Below are 24,986 nucleotides of genomic sequence, written 5' to 3' on the forward strand. Positions count from 1 at the left end.
CTGCAAACCATCAACGTTGGCCTCTGGGTCGGCCCCCTGAACTAATGAACTGTTGTGCTGTCACCCTCTGAGTCGACCTCCTGAGTGGTGCTTTTGGACTTTGTTCACCTGGAGTCAGTGTCGGCCCCTGAAATGTTTATAAACTGTTTCCAGGTTTGCTTGCGAAGCTTTTTTGTCTTATTGGTCAGTTTCATTGCAGGGTAAGTTTGTGACGTGATATATTGCCGATCTCAGCACATGTGTGTGACATGGCTTATGAGTGATCGCTGACCGTAAGGTGTGTCTGTGACGTAACTTATCAGCAATAGACAATTGCAATCGTATCAGTGATCTCAGGGCATGTGTGTGTGTGTGACATGTCTTTTGAGCGATCCGCCATTTTCAGAGTGTGTCTGTGACATAACCTATCAGCGATCGCCGCTCGCAGGGCGTTTGTGTGAGGTGGAGTATGAGTGACGGCAACACATCCTGGGCTTGAAGACCTGGCAACTCTGCTTCATTTGTTGACGGCTTCAAAGAATCATCCATCATTTTGCGGCGACCAGCGGTGAGCGCACCGAATCCTGACAACTAGACCACCAGGGAGCTGAGACCGCGAAGTCTTGATGAGTGACCACTGCTTGTTTCTGGCTGTATTGCCACATTCACCGTTGCCCCTCCACAGGAGCGCTTGGGTAGTGCCTCGAATTTGGTGGTAAAAGTGGGACACGTGTGAGCATTGGTGGTTCAGTGGTAGAATTCTCACCTGCCACGCGGGAAGCCTGGGTTCAATTCCCGGCCGATGCACAGTGCCATTATGTGTGGGGCCTTGAGAAACATTAACTTAACTGTTGACGGTTGCTGCCAAGATCACATGATGGGCTCTTGCTTGTGGGTGCAGCTAGCAGCATCCCTGAATTTGGAGATGGGTTATCGAGATCAGATGTCCATGTAGGCTCTCAGTCACGGTAGACGTGCAAAGAAGGCGACTGGATGCCTTTTGTGGTTTGTGACAACTTTTCAATCCTCACCCAAGAGGCGTCTTCAGGCCTACAGCGATTAATGGAGACTGTCAGGTGTTTAATTCCTGATGGGGTTGTCCTCTTGAGAGTTGTTGACCCACTGTTATTCATATTAGTCAACACTTAAGCCGGGGTGTGAAAGGCAGGTCTTTATCATCACAGAGGCCAAGGCATGCACAGCATGCAGGGTCGGATCTTTGGAAAGTTTTACCTAAACAACCGCATGGCCCTACCCAGGAGAGCCACCTCAACAGGACAAGACTCAGCACTGCATTTGGACAGTATGTGACAGAATGCATCCAGCCATTTTTAGGATCTCCTGTGGCACTCATCACTTTCAAGACCCGTCCAGGGGGTAAATACCTGGGAAATTGACCTTGGGCCTTTGTTTGCCCAAGGTCAATTTCTTTTCAGTGCGGCTTTCGAGGAATCGTCCACTGTTGCTCAGTCTCATTGGTGCAGTAGGCAGCACGTCAGTCTCATGATTTGAAGGTCATTCGAGCCCTCACACGAGGCACGTTTTGACATGTCACCAATAGCAGACATGTCTATGACGTCGCTTATCAGCGTTTGCAGATCGAAGGGTTTGTGTGTGACATCTAATGAGCAATCACCAATCGCAGGATATGCCTGGGATGTGTCGAATGAGCGATCGCAGGGCGTTTGTGTGACATAGCTTATGAGTGACCACCAATTGCATGTATCAGTGATTGCTGCTTGCAAGCTCTGTGTGTGACGTGACATTCAACCACTTTGACTGAGTCTGCTTTTAACTGACCTCACGTAGTTAAGAAGGATCTCACTGACTTGGGCCTGAAAGACTCCATTCGCTCACCCAAATGTTATTTTAACCTCTTAGGACCTGGCGTCCACATATGTGGACATCACATTTTTGGGTTGTCTAGACCAAAATACAAAGTTATGCTCTACAAGGGCTTGATATCCACTTACGAGAACAGTATAGTGCCACTGTTATATCGAAATTTAAAATGAATGCCCTCATATCTGGATCTAATTTTTCTCAGAAAAAAAATCAGGCAAAAAAACAAACAAAAAAAAAACAAATCGGGTAATTCTTTGTTTTTACATTCATCAGGTCCCAATCAGCCCAAATAGCAAAGAAATTAAAAATGCATGCCATGAGAGATTTCTGGTCTTAGGAGGTTAAGATACTTTAAGTGACCTATTTGGGTTTAAAAATTGTACTGATATCTGTAAGGCAAAAGAGCATCAGGGAGGAAATCTATGGAGCAGTCATCCTGATAACCTCAGCCACATCCCTCTTACTTTGTTTAAGGGTATTTTATTCACTTAGTACCACATGACTGTGGCCTTGTGTTATACCCACTCTGCTGCAGTGATGCTGCAGACAAACACAAACATTGTGATTGGACATTCAAGAAGAGCCTCTTAAAGATAGTCTGTGTCTCTTGACCTAAACACATAATCTGGTTAAATCTGATTTATGTTCATTAATGCCCCCAGTGTAAATTAAAGTAATAAATTGGTTACTGATTAATTACAGAAGTACGTTGGTGACCATAAAGATGTAAGCCTTGGACCATCGGGATAAAATGTGGTTGGAAAACTTAACAATCATTGATAAAGATTCATCAGTAGCTCGAGCAAGACCAAATTGTTCAGTTTGTCTTTTTGCTCCCCATCAGGTCACTTTCACCGTGTGACAAAAACAACTCCCCGCTATACACACTCAAGCCACCAACAACTTTCTAAATCCTCAATAAAAATCTGACAGGTTGCAATGATGCTCCAAATAACTTTTTGTAAAAGAAATACACAGAAAATATTGTGAAAATTGGTTTATTTTATATCTCCTAGTTTTAAATGAAGAGATAAAAACATGTATGAAATATCACAAACTGCAGTATTGTATAAATGCTTACATCCTGCTGATGCAATGGAGACATCTTCTAGTGACAGTGTACATCCGTGTGTGTGTGAGGAGGTTCCTAAACTCACTGACACAGATGTCCACAACTCCCTCTGTGCAGGCGGGGTCAGGACCCTCCTCACGTTGGGTGAAGAGGGGTGGTGCTGGGGCCGGTCAAATATAAAGTGCTGAGAGTGGCTCTTTGGTCCTCTGTGCAGCTCTGTCCACTCTCAGCTGTTCCAGGATTGCTAAAGACACTGCCCTGCAAAGCAATAACACAAGAAAGTCGTCATTTTAACACAAAACAGATTTTCATTGTTAGTAGTTGCAGTATGTTGTTAAACACAATTTAAATCCAACATACACACATGAAAACTATAAATAAACTTAAACCTACAGTGCTGCTGTCATCGAACCATGATTTATACCAACTACTGGAAGAATTTAGTCTTCAAGACAGTTTTTAGTCAATGTGAGGTGATAACTTACATAGTTGGAAAACAGCACCACTCTCCAGTTTGTCCTTTGGTCATCCATCCTTCTCATCAGGTCGTGGTAAGGCTGTCGTCTGGGTGGGGTGTTGAGTGTCTGAAGTGCTGAATGCTGGGAGATGAAAAGTGTAAAGCAGCTTTATTGAATTTAAAGACAAAAAAGAAAAATATGAATTCACAGATCACTGATTTGTTAAATTTACTTTTCTTCTCATGTGTTTTTATCTTACCTCTGATCCCTTAGCCACAGGCTATACCTTATGTAAAAAGAGACTACTGTCAGTTCACTACATCATTTTTAAACCTTTTCTACTTATTTGTGTTGACATTAAGTATGGGCTGTCATGGCTAACCGATGGACACACCTGCAGCCGGAGTTCTGGCAAGCAAAAGGTGACAGTTTATTTACAAAACGGGAATCCACACACGCGCTCTCCTCTTCAGCACAATAACCGCCGCTACTCATGCTGCCACACTCAGGGATCACAGGGAAGGGTACATCACCAGCTCTGGGGAAATGTGTACACAGAGAGCACGATTAGATCCAGCAGGCAAAATACACAGAGAGAGTTTGCTCAAGCTGTGATTCAATGTTCCAGCGAAGACTGCTTCGTGCCGAACACTCATACGGAGCTCCAGCAGATCAGCAACAGATGGAGGCAATCACCGCAGGTGCATGGGTCAAGAGGGAGAGCCCACAATGAGCTGCGCCCAGGCAAGCAGGAGAGATTGATTTTCAAAAACACATTTATTCACTTAATAGTGAATCATACAAAAATTCTGCTCAAACCAACACATTGCTAAATAAAAGTTCAGAGTTATAGTCCCAAAGATTTTGAAAAACATCCAGGCCATCCATTTTGAAATAATATTTATACTCTAACATCACTCTTGCTCTTAACATACTCTTGAAGAGCTCTACACAATCAATATTTCGTCCATTATAAATCTTATATTTTCTACTCAAGTAAATTACCAACTTTGCTTGACCCAAGAAAAAAATTATACATCGTCCCTTTTTCTTCTTCCTTTTGTCATATGAAAAGCCAAAAATAAAACACTGTTTTGTAAAAAAGAATTCTGCAAAGGATTTCCAAATACCATGAAGTACTGAAAATGAATCCATTAACCTGAAACACTGTACAAAACAATGAAAAATAATTTCTCTCATTGAACAAAAAGGACATTTATCTGAAACCCCATGATGGACACAAGAGGCAACTGGTAAAGGCAACTGTAGCTTGCCTTCACCAGTGTATAAATGTGAGAGTGAATGAATAGTGGTATTGTAAAGCGCTTTGAGGGGTCCCGAAAAGCGCTATATAAATGCAATCCATTATTATTATCATTATAAGAGCATTAACCGCAATGATACCACGTAAAATTCGCCACTGTAAATCACCTGTGTTCTTAGTCAATGGTGGCTTGTACAGCATCCCCCATACAGGTGTCACATCAAAACCAACCTTAAAATGTTCTCTCCAAGGCGTATGATTTTTACCTTTTAACTTTATTCCAGGAGCTTTACCATTTTCCATACTCGACAAAGCCTCCTGCAGTTCTTGCAGAGTTGAGCCATGCTCCAAGACGATACTGTCTTGCTCTGAGACCTCTGGCAAGTTACTGAGAAACTCTTCACTAGCCACGGAATCTTCTCTAAACTCGCTGACATACAGCTTTGAAAAATAATCAGCAGCCTTTTTTTGTAATTCAGTGGGTTCAGTCAGCTCTTTCCCATCCTCAGATTGAATACAGTGAATACGGCGATTCTGTCCATTGTTTTTTTCCAAACTAAAGAAGAATTCTGAGGGAGCATCCATTTCAGCAAAATTTTGAAAACGTGAATGGACCAGGGCGGCCTGTGCTCTAAACCCTAGCACATCACCCAAAACAGCGTTTTTACTTTTGAGTGCCTGAAAATGGTCTCAATCTCCTGTGGACTCACTCAAATTTTGAAGATCCACTACATCAGTCTCTAATTTTTTATATAGATTTTACCATCTCACTTGTGTGTATTGAACACAGAACTGCTGAATTTCTATTTTACCAATATCCCACCATTGCTGCAAGGAAGCAAACTGACACTTCATAGTTCTCCATTGATAAATGAGGACCTTTCCACAAATGTTTTTCCATGTGATGATGTCCTCTTGCTTTTTAATCTAATGACTGCACTGACTTCTTTTTCATTAAATGCTTTTCTTTGTAATCTTATGTATGTCATGCATGTATTATTTTAAGACAGGTGGGGATTATGTGTCCTCACTCTGTCTTCACCATTAATGACCTATTTACTTGGGCGTGACTTAACCAATTAACCAGTACAAACCTGTTATATGTCAGCTGGTTTATCCATGAAGATGTGATTGGTTAATTGGAATTTTTTTCTGTTTACTGTTTTTAATTTAAGCACACTTCTACTATGTAGCACAGATTAACTAATTTGTCTGGACCTGTGGCTGCAGAATGTGTGAGGTGGTGAGAAGACCCAAACACGGGAGAAAAGGAACTACTTAGCAAAAAGCGAGCTGTTTATTTAGGCTGAACATTAAGGTACAAAAAAATCCCCCAACCAACCAACCAAACAAACAAACAAATAACCTAAACTGGGAAAATACTAGGGACATGGCCCCTGAGAGACACAAAAACTGATGAGAAGAGACTCGGACAAGGGTCAAATTTATACACAAGGGGAAGAATAGATGAGTGGAGACAGCTGGGAAACACAGCAGAACAAATAAGATATAATGAGAGACAAGGAGTATCGAAATAAAACAGCAAGTAGCATGAACATGTGAACGTCACACTAGGACAGGGATTAGGGAACACTGCAACATGACAGACTAGAGAGACAAGGACGAAACACAAAAAGAGAGGAACATGGGAACAGGTAAGAGAGACAAAACACAGAGATATGAGTAAGACACAGAGCGAGAGAAATAGAGAGAGACCGCAAGAGAGGGAGAGCGATAGACAGAGAGAGAGAGAAAGAGAGAGAGAATGAGGGTCACACAGAGAGGCAAAGTGAGCAAGACAGAGCGAGAGAGCGAGAGAGTGACACAAGGAGGTACATTAAAATGGAGACAAGACACTGAGGACAAGACAGAATGAGAAAAGCTAAAGTAAACTAAATACCCTAAAATAAACCTGAATCAACAGGGATAAACTGCATAATCAGAAGAATATAAGAACAAGAAAGATTAAAGATTAAATTACCAATAATCATCCCACAGATGTAATATTATCTACAGCTACTCTTAGTACCATTGATGTTAAGTTAGACTCTTTTTCTCCAATTGATCTTTCTGAGTTAACTCATAATTACTTCCTCCAAACCATCAACGTGTCGTTTAGACCCCATTCCTACAAAACTGCTCAAAGAAGTCCTGTCATTAATTAATTCTTTGATCTTAAATATGATCAACCTATCTCTAATAATCGGCTATGTACCACAGGCCTTCAAGCTGGCTGTAGTTAAACCTTTACTCAAAAAGCATCTCTAGACCCAGCAGTCTTAGCTAATTATAGGCCAATCTCCAACCTTCCTTTCATATCAAACATCCTTGAAAGAGTAGTTGTCAAACAGCTAACAGATCATCTGCAGAGGAATAGCTTATTTGAAGAGTTTCAGTCAGGTTTCAGAGCTCATCACAGCACAGAAACAGCTTTAGTGAAGGTTACAAATGATCTTCTTATGGCCTCTGACAGTGGACTCATCTCTGTGCTTGTCCTGCTAGACCTTAGTGCAGCATTCGATACTGTTGACCATAATATCCTATTAGAGCGATTAGAACATGCTGTAGGTATTACAGGTACTGTGCTGCAGTGGTTTGTATCATATCTATCTAATAGACTCCAATTTGTACATGTAAATGGAGAGTCCTCTTCACACACTGAGGTTAATTATGGAGTTCCAGAGGGTTCAGTGCTAGGACCAATTCTGTTTACACTATACATGCTTCCCCTAGGCAGCATCATTAGAAGACATGGTATAAATTTTCACTGCTATGCAGATGACACCCAGCTCTATCTATCTGTGAAGCCAGATAACACACACCAATTAGTTAAACTGCAGGAATGTCTTAAAGACATAAAGACCTGGATGGCCGCTAACTTTCTGCTTCTTAATTCAGATAAAACTGAGGTTATTGTACTTGGCCCTGAAAATCTTAGAAATATGGTAATCCAGATTCTTACTCTTGATGGCATTACCTTGGCCTCCAGTAATGCTGTGAGGAACCTTGGAGTCATTTTTGACCAGGACATGTCCTTCAACCACATATTAAACAAATATGTAAGACTGCTTTCTTCCATTTGCGCAACATCTCTAAAGTTAGAAATATCCTGTCTCAGAGTGATGCTGAAAAACTAGTTCATGCATTTATTACTTCCAGGCTGGACTACTGCAATTGATTATTATCAGGATGTCCAAAAAATCCAAATCTAATCCAAAATGCTGCAGCAAGAGTCCTGACAGGGACTAGAAAGAGAGAGCATATTTCTCCTGTTTTGGCTTCCCTTCATTGACTTCCTGTTAAATCCAGAATTGAATTCAAAATCCTGCTCCTCACATACAAGGTCTTAAATAATCAGGCCCCATCTTATCTTAATGACCTTGTAGTACCATATCACCCTATTAGAGCACTTCGCTCTCACACTGCAGGCCTACTTGTTGTTCCTAGAGTATTTAGAAGTAGAATGGGAGGGAGAGCCTTCAGTTTTCAGGCCCCTCTTCTGTGGAACCAGCTTCCAGTTTGGATTCGGGAGACAGAAACTATCTCTACTTTTAAGATTAGGCTTAAAACTTTCCTTTTTGCTAAAGCATATAGTTAGGGCTGGACCAGGTGACCCTGAATCCTCCCTTAGTTATGCTGCAATAGACGTAGGCTGCCGGGGATTCCCATGATGCATTGAGTTTTTCCTTTCCAGTCACCTTTCTCACTCACTATGTGTTAATAGACCTCTCTGCATTGAATCATATCTGTTATTAACCTCTGTCTCTCTTCCACAGCATGTCTTTATGTTGTTTTCCTTCTCCCACCCCAACCGGTCGCAGCAGATGGCCGCCCCTCCCTGAGCCTGGTTCTGCCAGAGGTTTCTTCCTGTTAAAAGGGAGTTTTTCCTTCCCACTGCCGCCAAAGTGCTTGCTCATAGCGGGTCATATGATTGTTGGGTTTTTCTCTGTATTTATGAAGCGCCTTGAGGCGACTTTTGTTGTGATTTGGCGCTATATAAATAAAATTGAATTGAATTGAATTGAACGCTAAACTAAGAAACTGTTGAGGGTTTTTTATGAGAGAGAAGACAATATGCTCCAATTTTAAGTTTTCACAATTTATCATCGAAATATTTAGAATTTTTAATTGTTTTACATGGCGCCATGGATCTCCTTTCTCTGGCTCAGAGACAAAGGCACTGCCCCAGGGCGGTATACACTTTTATGAATCAAAGAAACTGAATGTTAACATGATTGGTCAAATGAGTTGAGAGTGGCCTTAGGTCTCATACCAGCACATGTTTCTTCTTCTGCAGCTCTCTGGGCATCTCGCTATATGGAGACGCCCTTTTGCAGGCAACACCCTCGTTACCATGACAACCACCTCTTACGCTCTGGTCAGGCCTGTAGAGTTAAAGAAGGGGTGTAGAGTGCATGCCATAACAACAGATTTATGATCAATGCCACATTCCTGTGAGGGTTTGTGAGGAAGTGCTGTATCTGAGCATCAGAGTAACACTCTACTTCCAAAACTTACCTACAATACACTGTATACAGTATGGAAAAAAAACAGAAATTTGCAATGCCAATCATGAAGTATTAGCCCTAAAGCAAACAAACATTTGATATGTTTCTCATGTTCTATTGTGAGTAAAATATGGGTTCATGAGAATGGCAAATTATTAAATTCTGTTTTGTTTGGTTTTTGTTTTTTACATTTTACACAGTGTCCCCAGTTTTTGTAACTGGGATTGTACTTTTCAAGATTGTTTTTCTACATACATCTGTTTGGTTTATAACCCACAGAGAACAATAATATGTGACAAGAGATGAAGATGCAGGGCCTTAAGCAACAGTTATAAAGTGTTACTACCTATTCCATCTGTGTTGCACTTGTAGCATATTGCAAATAAGAATCAGTAATAAAGTAAAAATGAAAAAATATAAATAAGTTGAAAAACATTTATCTGAAAATGGATCAGAACTGATACATTGATTTAAGATAATTCCATGTTGATTGATGAAACTATATAATTAACACCTCCATTTTTGAGAGCATTCTTTATTTACAGCATTTTTTCTCACCTGCCTGAAACTTTTGCACAGTACTGTATATATATATATATATATATATATATATATATATAGAGAGAGAGAGAGAGAGAGAGAGAGGGGTAGCAATTGATTAACTAAATTAACAAAATTATTTTTTGCGCTTACAACCCACAATAGTAAAAGATAACCTGTGACAAAAAAGAAGGAAAAATGTGAAACACAGGCATATGAACTGCTTAGACTTCAAACATTGCCAGCAACAGTTTAAGAAATTGTTTATCTTTGTTTTATGACCATTATGTTTTTCGTCTTGTTGTCAGTAGAAGGACAGAGATCAACGTTTATATAACTGTTGATCTCTCTCCTTCTATCTTGCATGTCAAATCAGAGATAAGAAACTCTTTTATCTAACTCACATTACAATGAAATCCCATACATTTGATAATGGTGCAGTAATACCAGTGTTGTTAAACCTGACACAACAACATCTTGATGTGTTTAAAAATTTCATTCATTTTGAGTCCATATATAATTGGATTTAAAAGAGGATGGAATAAAATTGACTGAAACGTCAATGTCAAGCGTAGAGTGTTTGATAGATCAGATTCCAGTCTAACTATATATCAAAGAAAAAAAAACAGGAAAAGTTGATTAACACCAGCAAGTGGTGTAAACATGTCTTTAGAGCTTTTCTCCTTGTTTCTCTGCAACAACTGTAAGATATTCTTAGAATTCTGATATATGAAAAAAGTATGAAAAGCATTGGTAGAAAGGCAACATTTATCAGCATGACCATACCATATATCGATATTACAACCGAGGGCACACACTGAAGCCTGTAAAATGAATTGTTACAAAAAATTCCTGTTAGAGTAAATCTACAGAGTTTTACATTCGAATTCAGCACAAATGACACTGAAATCTCAAAAGCAGGTATAAGCCAAGCTAAAATCACACAGATATATATAGTTATTCTATTCATAATAACTGGATATTGCAGGGGTTTGCATATAGACACATACCTGTCATATGCCATTGCTGCCAACAGTAAAAACTCTGACCCAGCTGAGGTGTAATATGAGAATCCTTGGAAGAGACAGAGTGGATACGATATAGTCTGTTTTTCAGACAAAACATCAGATAAGAGCTTCGGATAGATAATCATGCTGTAAAGAACAGAGTTGATTAACAAAGCTGCAATAAAAATATACATTGGCTCATGAAGGTTTTTGCAAGTCCAAATAAGGTACACTATAGTGGAATTAAAGCAGAGTATCAGAATATATAATGTGAATATAACCACAAAATAAAGATATCTGTATTTGTGCAATTCTGCAAACCCACCAAGAGTTAACAATGTTACATTTAATTCAACATCCATTAAATAAACAATGCTTTAAAGTACTGTAGTAATATATTTCCTGCACTGAACTAAGAAGGTAAGTAATTGTCTCTGTTTTGTGGCTTTGTTTTATCAGAAAACCTTCCATCCTCTATGGGACTCATTAAGTTCTCTACTAACATGTAAACAACTTCAGGGAATCTGACGAATTGACGTTTATAGCCCTATGCACTTCATTGTGTTTGCCCATCCATTTTTTTTAAACCCCTGGAACTAGTATAGGATTAGTATAAAAGCAAAAAAGCCACGGAAACCACTACTGCCTTCACACTACATTTTCTCAAGTCTCAAGGTTATCACGTTCATTCATCCTCATGTTGTTAACACTTGATATAGCTATATCTATCACTACAGTCATCTCCCTCTGCTTGTCCACCACTATTGCGTCTGGTTGGATAGATATCACCAGTTTGTCTGTCTATATCAGGAAGCCCCAGACTTAGCTTGGTCATTTTCAGCTACCTTGGGTGATGACCTCTGGACTTCAAGGACATATGCTGCACAAATGTTAATTGATATACTTCTGGCCACCTGGTTATGGTGTTCTACTGTATGTGTGTCCTGCCTGCTAGCATCTTGCACTGTACTCTTATGTGCTGGAGTGTTTCAGAGGCATCTTTGCACAGTCTGCACCAGGGGTCTTACCCGGTGTGGTAGAACTAAGTGTTTATGGATCTTATGCTTAGAGCTTGTTCCTGTGCTGCCATGATTCATACCTCGGTGTTTTGTCTTTCAGTCCAGCCACTGATAGGAGTTCTGGATGTCAGCCATGTCTTCTATCTGCCGGTGGTACATACTGTGCAGGGATCTGTCCTCCCATGATTGTTCGTCTCCTTGCTCCTCTTCTTTCTCAGGTTTCTGCAGGTGTTGATTGCCCAGGTATTGTTCTTCTCATTCAGCTCCTTACAACTTGCCTTAATCTTTGCAAATATTTGGTTGTTGCAGATTTCCTCATGGCCTCTTTAACCCTCTCAGGCTCAAATTAAGTTTTAGTTACAGGAAAAATCTGATATTTGGGGAAAATTATCATATGGGGTAGTACAATAGAATCCTGACTTTTTTTTAGTGAGACCTTCACATGCAAGGAGTTCTGGGATGTTGCGGATTTACAACATTGGCCCGGTGTGGTAAATTGACACTGAAGACTGAATATGATATGAACATTAACTTTATTTGTATACAACTTTTCAAAACAATGTAACAAAGTGCTTTTCAGTAACAGAACAACAACAAAAACAATATGGGATCCAAATCCAAAATCTCAAATCCTCATTGAGTAGGCAATGTTGGCATGTCACTTTGTGGTGTGGTACTCCAAGAAACAGTTTTTGTCTTTCGTAAAGCACAGAAGTACTTTGCACTTCAGGCAGGCCATTTGCATGTAGCCATTCTTGCATAGTCTGCAACGTCCACGTTTCTCAGCATGAATGGGAAAATTATTGCATCGGTCGAGTCTGACGTCAACCGATGGTGCAACGATCCGCTGAAGTGGAGGTGGAGGTGGAGGTGGGGCAGCTTGATGGGATGTTGGATCATCTTCCAATGACGGTCGTCCTCTTTTCCTGCTGTTCAAGTCACAAACATGTCTGCTAAGTCTACTCCTCCCATGTTGTGGTTGTACACCTTGACAATGTGGGGTCTGTCCACTTCCACATATTCCTTTTTCTCTTTCGACCACCTTCTGCATCTCTCAACAGCTTCAGGGCCAATGAAGGATGATGCCAGTAAAACTGCCTTGTTATCATACCACTTCACGATGGACATCCCACTTGTCTTTTCATATTCCACTTCATACGCACCACGCCCATCCTTTGAGAGTTCCTTGTCACTTTTGAGGGTACATCCACGGAGACGGTTACAATTGATGGTAGCAACTTAGAACTTTCTTCATTCTTCATTTTCTTCAGTTCCACAATGAGTTCAGGGGACGTGAACCAGTTGTCGAAGAAGCACTTGTAGTTTAGATCTTTTGGAACTTCTGACACGAGACGAAGCACAACTTCTCCGGCAACACCAAGTCCACGCTCATTGGTCACAGTCCCTTTTCCAGTGTATACTTCAAAGTCATAGACGAGTCCAGTGACACCTGCACGAGTAAAGACCTTGATTCCCCATTTTTGCGGCTTGTTCTTGATATACTGTTTCATTCCAATCTTTCCTTTGAAGGGGATCATCTGCTCATCAGTGGAGTGGTTCTCTTCTGGTTCAACCTTGAAATAGTTGGCACGGACTTTCTCGAGTACTGGTCGTACCCAGTGTTGGGGAGTAACGGAATACATGTACCACCGTTACGCATTTAAAATACAAAATATGAGTAACTGTATTCCGTTACAGTTACCGTTTAAAAGTGGTATTTAGAATACAGTTACTTTGTTGAAATAAATGGATTACACAGCGGTATTTTCCTGCTTCATATTGTCACGGGTCAGGACTGTTTGGGTTTTGTTTGACAGCTACGTTCTGTTTTTCCAGGCGGCAGCGTTACGGTTGCCGTGGTTACAGGGTGACGCGCACTCTCTCTGCGACTGTGTGTTTCCTGGGTGAGAGAGCGCCTTTTTGTTGTTGTTGTTGTGCTAAGCTAAAAGGTAGAGTGTTACAGGCATAGCCCTAAAGAATGTAGCTTCATGGGCAGTGTAGTCCGTGCTGCAGGGAGAATGGACTGCCATACCCGTTATGTGTCTGTGAGCACGAGGAGGGAGAAAAAGGAGAGTGAAAAAGTACGAGTTGTCTTTGAGCAGAAACGGGAGCTGGGAGCATGTAAATATAATAATAACCACTGCAGCCAAGAAGAGTGCCTGACGAGCCCAGTTGTAAGTAAGCTATTAAGACTCGACTGTACACTGTGTTTGTGTTTTCCTCCAAAACAATAAGTTCCGTTGGAGCAGCCTTTCAACGCCTCTCTCTGTCTCTCGCTAGCAAACTTGACCCAGACAACAAAGTAAAGCTATTTTTCGGCTACGAGCCCGACACGGAACCCGACGTATTAGCCAGAGGTCCCTTTACTATGGTTCAGAGCCGCGGACCTTCAGTAATAGTAATAAATCACATTCATGCAGTTGTAAAAAGCATGATAATATATTAAGTAATCCAAAGTATTCAGAATACGTTACTCTCATTGAGTAACGTAACGGAATACGTTACAAAATACATTTTGGGGCATGTATTCTGTAATCTGTAGTGGAATACATTTTTTTTTTCCTCAGATATTTTTATTAAATTTTCTGCATCCATTTTTACAAAAGACAAATTGAACAATATGCCGTTTTCTTTTTGAAGAACATAAAACAATATGAAACATACACTCCCACCTCATAATTATAGGAGTACCAGTAGGTGTACAAAAAGAAAAAAGAAAGGATCCAATCTAATAATACGAATAGTAAACCCTGGAGTGCAAGATAGCAGCTCCTGAGTGTACAAGAGAGATGTGGAGAGTTTCAGAACCCACACCCCCACACAGACACAGAAAAAACAAACAAACCAAAAAACAAAAACAAAAAAAACCCATAATGAGTGGTCAGCTTAATTGTAGAGATAAGTCAAATCTGTAAGAGAAAAGAAATATGTATAAAGTGGGTAAATAAATGCCATCATAAAGCGCAGGCACAATAGAGTCCGTATAGTTAAACGTAAGATAAAATAAAATAGAATAAAGTCTGAGCTGGCTAATTGGGAGCGTTGCGGGACCGCAAAGTCTGAACATGGTCAAAAAAGGGTTGCCAGATCTTAAGAAATTTGGCCATAGACCCACGCAGGGTGAATTTAATCTTTTCGAGTTTGCTAAAATGCAAAGCATCTCTGATCCAGATTTCCCAGGATGGGGGAGAAGGGGACTTCCAACATAACAATATTCTGCGTCTTGCCAATAAGGTGAGAAATGCTACCAGATCCGCTTGGGGCGTCGGCAAGACAACTGTATCAGGAAGAACCCCAAACAAAGCAGTTAAGGGCACAGGTTGGAGGGTTAGCTGGATGATCTTTGATAAAGTCAGAAAAATATTAATCAAGTATTGTTTGAGGGATGGGCATGACCAAAACATATGTATTAGAGAGGCAGGTGTTTGATGACAACGGTCGCAATAAGGGCCATGGTTGAGGTATATTTGAGCTTGTCTGGCTTTAGTCCAGTGTATGCGGTGCAAAATCTTACATTGAATCAACCTGTGTTTGGCACATAATGAGGAGCCATGGACCCAGTAAAGAATTTTATCCCAAAAGTCATTCTGAATCACACATCCCAAATCCTGCTCCCATGCCATTTTAATAGCCGAGGTTGAGGAGTTGCCAAAGGAACATATTCTCCCATACAGACGAGAGCAGGCCCTGTGATGAAGGGGGAGGTGATAGAAGGTTATCAAAGTCATGACAAGGAGGTCTAGATGGGAACTGGGAAGATTTCTCCTTAATAAAACTCCGGATTTGTAAGTAGCGAAAAAAGTGACTTTTTGGAAGGCCAAATTTCAATGAGAGCTGTTCAAAGGAGGCAAATGTATTCTGAATATACAGATCAGAAAAAGACCTGATACCCAAGGAGGCCCACAAATAAAAAGCACCATCAACTAACGAAGGCTGAAAAGAGGGATTTTTCAAAATGGGTGACTGAAGGGAAAAAAAGGTCAACTTAAAATAACGACAAAATTGATACCATATTTTCAAGGTAACTTTGACAATAGAGTTATTATAAAAACCTGCACTCGAAGGCTGCTTTTGGGCATAAATCAGGGCTGGTAAAGAGGATAAGGCACAAGAAGAAATCTCCAAGCTCAGCCACGCCGGGGCATTATTCATGCCCCCCCCCCCCCGAAGCCAGTACCTGAGAATACGAATATTACATGCCCAATAATAGAACATAAGATTTGGTAAAGGCATTCCCCCCATCTTTTTCGGTCTTTGAAGATATGTCTTGCGTATTCTAGGGTTTTTTTTGTTCCAAATGAACCCAGAGAGAATCTTGTCTAATTTAACAAAAAAGGAAATTGGGATAAATACAGGGACACACTGAAAAAGAAAAGAAAATCTTGGGAGGATGTTCATTTTAATTGTATTTATGCACCCTGCTACAGACAGATGGAGTAGAGACCATCTGTCCAAATCCTGCCTAACTTTCTCCACAAGTGGGTCGAAATTAAGCTTGAAAAGAGTATGAAATTGACTTGTAATTTTAACCCCTAAATATGTAAAGTTGTCCGATACAACTCGAAAAGGCAGTGCTGTACACTGATATTTCTGTGCAGCAGCATTCAGAGGGAACAGTTCACTCTTGGCGAGATTCAGCTTATAGCCAGAAATAAGGCTAAACTGTTCAAGTATTGAGAGCACCAAAGGAAATGAGGATGCTGGTTTTGAGATATAAAGAAGCAAATCATCTGCGTATAAGGAGACCCTTTGTTCCATAACATTTCTAGTAACCCCGGTGATACCTGGGTTTGATCTCAGCGATATGGCCAGGGGCTCAATTGCAATTGCAAAGAGCAACGGCGACATGGGACAGCCCTACCTAGTCCCCCTAAACAGAGGAAAAAAGTCAGAACATGTGCCATTTGTTTTGACGGCGGCAAGCGGGGAAGTATAAAGAAGTTTCAACCAGGAGATGATTATTTTACCAAAGCCAAATTTCTCCAAAACATAAAAAAAGTATCCCCACTCGACCCTGTCAAAAGCCTTCTCAGCATCTAAACTGATCACAAACTCAGAGCTGTTGGAGTCTGAGGGATTGTAAAGAACATTAAACAAACGTCTAAGGTTAGAGAAGGCATGTCTCCCTTTAATAAATCCTGTTTGATCCGGGTTAATTACAGATGGCAAGACTGCTTCCACACGCATCGCTAAAAGTTTAGCAAGGATTTTATAGTCCACATTTAACAAAGAAATGGGACGGTATGAGCCACATTGTAATGGATCCTTATCCTTTTTTAAGATCAAGGATATAGATGCCTGCAGTAGAGAGGGTGGGAGGGATCCAACTTCCAGTGAATGCTTATACATATTTATCATGAGCGGGGCCAGTTTAGGCATAAATTTACGATAGAACGCAGGAAACCCATCCTGTCCGGGACACTTAGAACACTGCAATTTGCTGATAGCTTGCAGGATCTCTTCTACAGTTATTGGTCCCTCCAGCTGAAGACTGTGTGTTTGATCAATTGATGGGAGCTTAAGATGATTGAAAAAGGAGTCCAAAGCCTCAATGCTAAATGCACACTCAGACGCATAAAGAGATGAATAAAAGTCTGGAAATTGGTCATTAATTATTTTAGGATCCATAGAAACACTGCTTGATGTCTGAATCCGAGGAATGGAATGTGCAGCTTCTGCACTACGAAGCTGATGGGAAAGCAGTTTACTGGCCTTATCCCCATACTCATACTGGGAGTACTGACACTTCAGCAGCATCTCTTCAGCCCGAGCAGAGGACAGGTGATCAAACTCAGTCTGCAAAGACAGCCTGTCATTATAGACCTCTGATGCCGGGCAGACAGCATACAACTCATCTAATTGCGATATGCGTGTTATGAGCTCGGGCAACTTTGCTTTCCTTTGATTTGCCTCAAAACCAGCATAAGATATAATATGTCCCCTGATAAAAGCCTTAAACGTTTCCCACAAAATGGAGGGTGATATTCCTGGTGTAATGTTTGTCTCTATAAATAAGTCTATCTTGGAAGTCACAAATGTGATAAACTTATCGTGTGACAGCAAGCGTGTGTTCAAACGCCATGGAGCTGGTGGAGAACTTTGGCCCACTGCCAAATCTAGAGTCAACGGGGCATGATCTGAAATGACAATGGCACTATGAGAGCAAGAGCGAATCTGTGAAGTAAGTCGACTGTCCAATAGAAAGTAATCAATACGAGTGTATGTATGATGAACAGGGGAGAAAAAGGTGTACTCTTTACGCGTGGGGTTGAGAAAACGCCAGGCATTAATAACAGAAAATTCTTCAAGGAACATATTAATAATTTTGGAAGAGTTGGATTGCCTACCAGGCTTATTTGAGGATCAATCCAGCGGCCCGAGCCAACAATTAAAATCGCCACTAAGAACCAAATAGTGGGAAGACAAGTCAGGAATTTTAGTGAAAAAAGTGCTAAAAAAATTTGGATCGTCCCAATTGGGAGCATAGACGTTGGCAAAAATGAATTTAGTGTTCAAAATACTACCACTTACAATAATAAATCTACCATTCTGGTCTGCTATAACATTAGAGGAAACAAATGGCACTGATTTGTGTATTAAAATAGCAGCACCACGAGCTTTGGATTTAAATGTAGAGTGATAGAGTTGGCCCACCCACCCCTTACGAAGTCTAAAATGATCTGAAATTTTTAGGTGTGTTTCTTGTAAAAACACAACCTGGGCGCCCAAAAATTGCAAATGATGGAGGACCTTACTCCTTTTAATAGGTTGGTTCAGACCTTTATAATTCCAGCTACAGAACTTAAACGAGTGACCTGCTTGTTGATTATTAATATTTAATTGCGATACCATGTTAGAACATAGATTGAAAAAAACAAAAGCTGACCAATGAAAAACACAGGAAAAACAAAGTCAGTGTACAGAACAGTACAACATAAAAAACAAAGAACACCCAAACTTCCCCCTAAATGCTGAAGCATCTTCCCAAACAAGATGCACGCACCCCCCACCAAACACACCCCTGAGCACTTCCTCCCAACCATTCGAAGTCCCAGTTGAGTTCAAGCTCCATGCAATACAAGACAGAGACAAATCAATGATTGAATTAAAACATATTAGAACAAGACACATCCTATAAATCAAGCTCACCTCAAATAAGCATAAGTATGTTACTTAAAAAAACTACAATAAGATACAATAAAAAATAAAAAACAGTGAAGAAAGAGAAAAAAAAATAGAATAAAATATTTCACAGAAATTAACCAAGATGGACATATCAGCCCAATGGGCTAAGACACTTATGTGCCCTGAGAGGCAGGGCCCCCCAGGATCTTATTGGCAAAGTCCGTGGCAGATGCAGGATCAGTAAACTTACGTAAAACTCCATCTGGAAGTGTCACCCTCAGTTCCGCAGGATAGAACAGGCCAAACTTGATCCCAGGACAAGAGTGCAGAAGGCGCTTGACACCAGTAAACTGTGAACGTTTTTTAGCCACTGCAGGTGTGAAGTCTGGAAAGATGGAGATCCTTCTGCCCTGGTAAAGTAGAGGAGAGTTTGCCCCTGCAAGACATAGCAGCTGTTCCTTGACATGGAAGTAGTGGACTCTAATGAGCAGTGGGCGAGGAGGCGCTCCCTCTCCGGGCTTTGGTCCAAGGGATCTGTGAACCCGATCCAACAGAGGTGCTTCATTCAGTTTCAGAAGATCTTGCAGGAGATGGGAAATAAACTCCCTAGGGTTAGAAGTCTCCAAACCCTCGGGGATGCCAATAAGGCGAATATTATTGCGCCTTGACCTTCCTTCTAGATCCTCACATTTAGCTTGCAGTTGTCTGACCTTCTCCGTTAGGACACTTACAGCAGATTGAAGAGAAGTCAGGTCGTCACTGCAGGTTGTAGCTGAAAGCTCCAAATCTTTAATGGTGGTCCCTTGAGCATTAACGGTGGCCTGTAGGGTGGTTATTGCAGCTTTAAACTCAGCCTTCACAGATGATATTTCTGACCACAGTGTATGGGTAACTGTATCAATCTTGCAGTCAAGCTTGTTGCAGATGTCCCGTTTCAGAACCTCCAATGCTCTGGTAAATGTGACTTCGCCGAGCGGTGCGCCCGCACCCTGCTCGTAGCTGCTCTCCGTGATAGCTGCGTCACGTTGAGAGTCGTGACCCAGCTCCGGGCTCTGTGAACCACCCGCACCGGCCTGGCCCCGTTTTCGACGTTGCTCCCTCTTATCTGCCATTATGCAAAAAAAGAAGAAAGGGCAAATGGTGGGACTTTTAGTGAAAGAACTTGATTGTCCGGACGCAACCGCTACGGTCACCACAGCCAACCAGGAAGGAAACTCCAAGGCCTCAGATGCGGCCTTTCTCAGAAGTTGTCAAAAGCAGGTTTCCGGACCTCAAAGAGTGAAAAGTGAAAATAAATAAACAAGCGGGCGCCCAGCAGCAAAAAGGGTTACTTAGAGCCCACAGGGCTGATATAGAAAGTGCGGATGCATCTTAAAACAATATTTTTGTCACTGCTTTGTGGAGCCCCGGGAAACATGTCTTCACACCATAGTGTCTAACAGCCCCCCCCCCCGTAGTGGAATACATTTTAAAAGTAACCTTCCCAACACTGGTCGTACCTTGAACAATGGATTGTATCCGGGCTCACCCTTTTGCTTCACATTGGTATTATCGTTCATGTGGATGTATGTACGCAGATTATCAAATCGCTTACGTCCCATGACTGTCGCAATTGGGTCGTAGCGTGTTGCCGTCTGCCAGTACATGCGGTACGATGGCATACGCACTACGGTCATCAAGATGTGCAAACCAATGAATTGCTCTATTTCAGATGGGGTTGTTTTCAGTTCTGGGCCATTCTTCATATCTGCATACAGGTTAGATTGGTGAGAAATATGTTCAAACATGGATTTGTCCATGAACTGATCAAAATACCACTTTGGACTTGGTATTTCGTCTGGTGGAGGTGAGAATGCAGGTCCTCGGAATGAAGAGTCTATGTCAGCTGCTGGGGGTTTCGTCTGCCTCCAAGAAAACTCCTTGTTGACAGGAGCTGGGCCTTGCTGAGGTGCATTGTCATCTGGAACCTCAGTGTCACTGTCTGCATGTACGTTATGAATTTCAACATCAAGGTGGTTGGGATTAGCTTTTGCTATTGCTGCCAGTGGCTCATCATCATCAAGGCTGGAGTCAGACTCGTATGCTTCAGAAGTATCCTCAAAATCTGGATCAGCAATTTTATCGTCTGAAATGGATTCTGTGTCAGATAAAGCCCCATCAGGAAGGCAAATCAACTCAATGGCTTCCCTCACTGAGTAAAATTTTCGTCTGCCTGCCATAACACACTGCAAATCCTGCAAAGAGAGTATTCTGTAAGATAGTTTGCCAAAAAATGCTTTAACACATTGATCTGTAGTAATATATGTGCCATGGAATTAGGCTACATCAGTTTTCATTACTGCACAGTAAAATGAACATCGTATTGTGCCATTGTTTTTGATCAAATCTGCCTCCAATTGTTTGTAACTTCACTCTAAATTATTGAATTTTCCAAAGGATATACCCTCAGTGACACCTCAAAGTAATATGTAAACATTGGTGATATGAAAATAACCCTAGTATGAACTGTTGCTCACAATATAGGCAAACTATTAGATAAAGCATGTGGCATCCAGTGGTCCCTATCCGGCCACACGTTGCAAATCTGCTACGTTGAAATAAAGCTGCCCCAGGGGAAAAATCCAGAAGAGATAAAATCCACTAATTTGCATTTACTGTATCTATATAAACTCATGATTCTTCTGATGCAGTTTTGGTTTCAAATTAATGGAGGTTGATAGTGATACTTACATGAAATTGACGCCAAGAAAATCAGTGTCAGTGAAACCAAGGAAGCAGAAATGTTGGAAGTGGGATAACACTGCCATCTGGTGAGCAAGTGGGAAACTTTTTGTTGCTAATGCACAACAAAGTCCTGCAGTGGTACTTCTGAGTAAAAAAAACTCATGTGGGGTAATCAGGTTGTTAGTTTTTAACTGTTGCAAATCGGCAACGCCTGCCTCGAGAGGGTTAAGGTTTCCATTAGGTAAATGTTGAATGAACTGATTCTTATATAGCACTTTTCTACTCTCCTGGAGCACTCAAAGTGCTTTAATACAACATGCCACATTCACCCATTCACACGAGCACTTTCCTCTGGATGCAACATAGAGCAACTTAGGGTTAATATCTTGCTCAGGGATTTTTGGCATGCAGACTGGGGGACCCAAATTAAAATACCAACCTTCTGATCAGTAGAGGACTTGCTCTACCTCCTGAGCTACAGCCCACCAATTTTCCTGTGGGACTCCCAGGTACTTTTAGCTATCCTCGATGTCTGCAGTGTTGCCTTCTTATAGTGCAATCCCCTCAGTTCTGATTACTGTCCCACTCTTAGTTACCATCCAACTACACTTCTCCAGTCCGAATGATATTGTGCTATCATGGCTGTAGATCCTAGTAGTGTGGATAACTGAATTGATCTCTTATTCACTCCTGGCATATAACTTGATATCATCCATGTAGGTAGTAGAGGATGGTTGACAATGGCTTCATTCCATTGTCAGTATATGGAGCTAGTCTTGTTGATGAGCTTATTGAGGGGTTCAGGCTTATGCTGAACAGTAGTGGGGACAAAGAATCTCCTCGGTAAATCCTGAATTTGATGGTGACTTGTACAATTAACTTAATTAAAGCAATGAGATATAGGTTTAAAGTTTAGTGGGGATGTGGTCAAGTAAATAAACTGTAAGATCATGAGAGGTTCAAAGAATTAAAGACATTTGGATTTGTGGTATAAGAGAAAGAGTTTTCAAGCTATCTTGGAAACCCCACATTACTTATGTTAGGGGGAAATTGGCACTGGAAAAATAAAGCAAATCTTGAATCAGAAAGCACTGCACATATTATACTGTGCTTTACTATTACCTTATATGAGCTATTGTGTAGAGATCTGGGGAAACACATGCAAAAGTAATACACAAACAATAATTATAAAGCAGACAAGACAGGGCAATTAGATTAATAAATAATGCAGGGTACCTGTACCACGTTCCCACGCTACCTTCCTGGCGAAAGCGTCATCGTCACAGGGGTAAACAAAGCAGTCAGCTGGTGAAGGTAAAGGTTTCTCTAAAGAATTGTTCTGCTGTTTTCCGACCAGGGCATGGATTATTCCCAAGATTGTTTGTGTCTTGGCATTTCCTGGATCCTTTTGATGCCTGCTTGGTGCCTGTGGTCAGCTTTGATGATGCTCCTCAGCCTCACTGCCCATGCCCTCTTAGGCTAAACCTCCGCTGTGAACATTATTGAAACCTGAGATCGCCTCGTCGGGTTTCTCAAATTACTGAACCCCGTGCTGCAGCTCCAGCGCCTTCCAGGATTGGCCTGGTAGATGCCAGATCACTTTTAAACAAAACTTTTATTCTTCTGGATTTTTTCAGTTCCCATGATCTAGATTTTCTGTGTGTGACTGAGACGTGTTGATGAGTCCAGTGCTCTATCTGTACTTTTACCAGTGGATTGTTGCTATTTTAACTCGCAAGGACGTCAGGCAGAGGCGGCCGTATAGCAACTGTTTACAAAAATGTTTACAAATGTAAGCAGTCTTTCCTACAGCTTTCATTCTCCAGCTTCGAACTTACCTCGTTTGAGGTGAGTTGCACAAACCCAGTTTTCTGCACTGCCATCTATCGCCCCCCGAAAGACAATAAAAACTTCACAAACAGCTTCTCCGATTTTTTAGCTGGGATTATGCCCAACTATGATCATGTTCTTATTGTTGGAGATTTTAATATACATGTATGTTGTCCTGATAAACCACTGGTAAAGGGCTTTTTAAGCCTTATTGACACTTTTAGCCTGGTACAGTCCGTGTTAGGTTTATATTGTTGCATTGTCATTTATGCTTCGAAATATATACTCATACATGCTTAGAGTTATATAATTGATTGCATAATGATAGAGGTCTGGTCCTTAGCAGTCTGCAAAGACTCTGTGTGCCTCCCAGAGCACTCTGGCATACACACACATCCTAGGGTCATGAGAGAGGTCATACCTTCTCTTACTGATTTATGGTATAGGGGGACACCTACTCTGTATCTGTTTAAGTACATTGTAAAAAAAAATTGTAATATAAAAGTATTTTACTGTGTATTTTACAGTTTTGTACTGTTCTTCTAGAATATCATTAAATTTACATAAATAGACATGAAATTAACATAAAATTACTGTAAATGTAATAAAACAGAATTTTCTTGTTTTTTAAATGTATTTGTCTGTACATATGCATATGTTAAAAAACATTCACAAATGTACAATAATTTCACCAATATTTGTCCGTTATTTGAAAGATTGAACTGTTAAATTAAAATGTAATGCTATGGAAAAATATATAAAATGATTCTTATAAACTTTTTTTTTTACATCAAATAATAATTATTATTATTGTTATTTAGGGCGATCGTGGCTCAAGAATTGGCAGTTCGCCTTGTAATCAGAAGGTTGCCGGTTTGAGCCCCGGCTCGGACACTCTCGGTTGTTGTGTCCTTGGGCAAGACACTTCACCTACTGGTGATGGCCAGAGGGGAATTATAAAGTGGAATTGTAAAGCGCTTTGAGGGTCTCAAAAAGCGCTATATGGATGCAATCCATTATTATTTAAACCAACTGTTAACTGTATATTTCTGTACATTTAAATATTATTATTCATATTGCCGCATTCATTTACCTTGTTTATAGGTAATTTCATTGTTTAATCACATTAAAATGTTCCTAATTTAATGTTTAAAAGCACTTGAAAAAGGCAAAATCCCATGTAAAATTAGGGCAACAAACTGTATTGTCATTACTGAAAATAACCGTATTTTCATGAGAAAGTTATTTTCTGTTATTTTATGGTATTATTTTGGCGCCCCAACTGCCGGAATATTACTGTTTTCTTAGGATTTTTTTTTACGGTGTATAAGAGCCTTTTGTTTAGGTCAGGGGTGTCAAACTCAAATACACAGTGGGCCAAAATTCAAAACTGGAACAAGGTCGTGGGCTAACATTAATATTTACTGAAAAAAAAAATCTTCCTCCAGATTTAAGAATGAATCTCTTCTTATGGACTCAAACAAGTTTTGTTGAAAAACTGAATATGGAACAAGCAAAGCTTAATACTAAACAATATATATATTAGCTGTATAATACCAGTAGGCCAGCTCTAATAATAATTTGGTATGGCTTCGCGGGCCAAATGTAATTAGGC

The 24,986-nt window shown here is 40.7% G+C and overlaps 1 non-coding gene and 1 pseudogene across 1 annotated transcript; one reads left to right on the forward strand and one right to left on the reverse strand.

Annotated features, from left to right (window-relative positions):
• The first annotated feature begins 715 nt into the window (after positions 1-715).
• On the forward strand, positions 716-786 carry trnag-gcc (transfer RNA glycine (anticodon GCC)). The gene has a single exon. It is a non-coding gene; the product is annotated as a tRNA-Gly (tRNA).
• Positions 787-10,121: 9,335 nt separating this feature from the next.
• Positions 10,122-11,035, reverse strand: LOC146371106 (olfactory receptor 6N2-like; annotated as a pseudogene).
• Between the last annotated feature and the right edge of the window lie 13,951 nt (positions 11,036-24,986).

Source organism: Perissodus microlepis, chromosome 16 (genome assembly GCF_051167445.1).
Source record: "Perissodus microlepis isolate ML-2025 ecotype Zambia chromosome 16, ASM5116744v1, whole genome shotgun sequence".
NCBI classification, from domain to species: domain Eukaryota; kingdom Metazoa; phylum Chordata; class Actinopteri; order Cichliformes; family Cichlidae; genus Perissodus; species Perissodus microlepis.